Here is a 2,434-nt window from a genome sequence, read left to right as displayed (position 1 = left end):
CTCAAGGGCAGGGTGTTTCTGTCCTATTCCTATCCTCAGGGCTCAGGATGGTGCCTTGCACATAGTAGATGCTTAATAAATATTTTCTTATTGAGTCATGAGTGAACGGAGCCCTCTGACTATCTCTGCCCCACCCCCAGTCTTTTCAGGTCTCCTTTCTCTCAAGATGTCTTCATGTTTCCAAGTGACTCTCCCCTCCCCACTTCCTGGCACATATCTCCAGGTTTTCTGTCCGACTCTCAGCTAATTTTTAGATGAAAAATAAACTAAATCTCTCAGTGAAATAATCCACTCTAAAGTGTACGTGACTGATGGGGCCACCCATTAACAGTCTTGCCTTTTAAAGAAAGAGGGGCCAGGTGTGGTGACTCACGCCGGTAATCCTAGCACTTTGGGAGGCCGAGGCAGGTGGATCACAAGGTCAAGAGACTGAGACCATCCTGGCCAACGTGGTGAAACCCCATCTCTACTAAAAAAAAAATACAAAAATCAGCTGGGCTTGGTGACCCACGCCTGTAGTCCCAGCTACTTGGGAGGCTGAGGCAGAAGAATCTCTTGAACCCTGGAGGCGGAAGTTGCAGTGAGCCGAGTTCGTGCCACTGCACTCCAGCGTGGTGACAAAGTGAGACTCTGTCTCAAAAAAAAAAAAAAAAAAGAAGGACCTCTCAGAGTGCACCATCCCAGTGACCCTGGCCTCCTTTCTCATCCCTCTGCCCTCCCATCGTCACTAGTCGGACACAGCAGGGTAAACTGCCTAAACTCTGAGTCTCCCTTCTTTCAACGCATCTTTGATCATTTGAAGGTAGCATCCCTCAAAGATGGTTGCTGCTTCCTGGGGCTTCCACGTTCAGCACTCACTGGTCCTGTCTCTTTCCTCGTGCCGTTCCCACTGCAATTGCAATTCCCTGCTTTGGGATCCCATATGACATACCCCATGATGGTACTCGGCACACAGAAGGCAGAATGAGTGACTCAGATGACTGAGACACGTGAGAGGACTTTCTAAGGAGCTGGGTGGGAAGAGGGAACAGAGCTGCTACAGCTCCCCGTGGCTTAGTGTGCCCCAAGATTGAGTTGACACCGAGATGTGAGTGACAATTCCCAGCTAGTGAAGGCACGCTAACCTCACTACTCCAAGCGCTTCACAAGAAAATGGCTACTCAAGTCCTGGCAGAGAAGGGAACTCCATGAAAGGGTCTTTTTCCTGCGTTGCATCCAAAACAGCAAGTTGTTTTTCAGCGGCAGATCATGAGTAGCTTTTCCCCGCAAGGCCTCCCTTCTCCTGTCGGAGCCCCCAGCAGCTCCATTCTCTGCTGTGGTGGAAACTTCCAATGACTGGCAAGATGCCTGGGCGGGCTGCCATTGTGATGGGGTGGGGCTGGGAGCCAGAGCTGTGAGCTTTGGAAAGGTCACCTGCTGGGTCCCCGGGAATCTTGGTGGCATTTACTCCCCATCAGCAGGACCCCTGATTCTTGATTGTTTAGAGTACTCAACAGGTGGTAAAACCCTCTCCGACGGGGTAGTGGTGACGTAAGTGGTGTGGATGGCTGTGTGCAGGATTTAACTCATTGCCGTCAACCACCGTGTGAGATGGCATCCCCATTTCACACTGAGAAGAGGTGGGGTGAGATCACAGCCCATGGTCACACAGCCAGGTGGGCTCAGTCACAGAGCAAGCAAAGGAGAGGACTGAGCAAATGAGAGACTTGGTCCCCAGAGCTTTTCTTCCAGCAACACCCCCTCTTTGGCAGACCAATGGCATTGAAGACACATCCTCTTCCTGAAACTCTGCCCTTCCAGGGGTTGCCAATGGGCTGGTGCAGACTGGCCCCGGACAACCAAATGCTCAGAGCATTTTTAAGTTAGTGTTCAGGACACAGCGGGGACCTCACCATTCAGCTGACGGGAAGCTCATGAAGACCCGTCATGCAAAACAGACTTTGCTACAACAGGCTCTCAACTGCTTCCAGCCTGTCCGTCAGTGTTGGTGGCCTCAGGCGATCATCGCAGCAGCCTAGTGGTTTTACAGAGATTCCTTGAGAAGAAAGTGCCTCCAAGGATTTATTTGACTGCCATGAATAATATAGCTCCATATGCTGAAAATCCTTTTTAACGTCTGCTCCAAAAGACTTACTGAAATTCTGCTCCGAATGCTCTGTGTCAGGGGTAAAAACTCTTTAAGAAATGCAGGCTGGGTGCGCTGGCTCAAGCCTGTAATCCCAGCACTGTGGGAGGCCGTGACGGGCGGATCACGAGGTCAGGAGATCGAGACCATCCTGGCTAACCCCATGAAACCCCGTCTCTACTAAAACATACAAAAAAACTAGCCTGGCGAGGTGGCGGGCGCCTGTACTCCCAGCTACTCGGGAGGCTGAGGCAGGAGAATGGCGTAAACCCGGGAGGCGGAGCTTGCAGTGAGCTGAGATCCGGCCAC

General features: G+C 51.6%; 1 protein-coding gene across 5 annotated transcripts in view; it reads left to right on the top strand.

Moving 5' to 3' along the window:
- GAS7 (growth arrest-specific 7) overlaps positions 1-2,434 on the top strand; it is a 234,910-nt gene that overhangs the window by 205,305 nt on the left and 27,171 nt on the right. The window lies entirely within an intron of this gene.

This window comes from Mandrillus leucophaeus, unplaced genomic scaffold, assembly GCF_000951045.1.
Source record: "Mandrillus leucophaeus isolate KB7577 unplaced genomic scaffold, Mleu.le_1.0 Scaffold135, whole genome shotgun sequence".
NCBI lineage: Eukaryota > Metazoa > Chordata > Mammalia > Primates > Cercopithecidae > Mandrillus > Mandrillus leucophaeus.
This window is presented reverse-complemented; position numbering and strand designations above follow the sequence as displayed.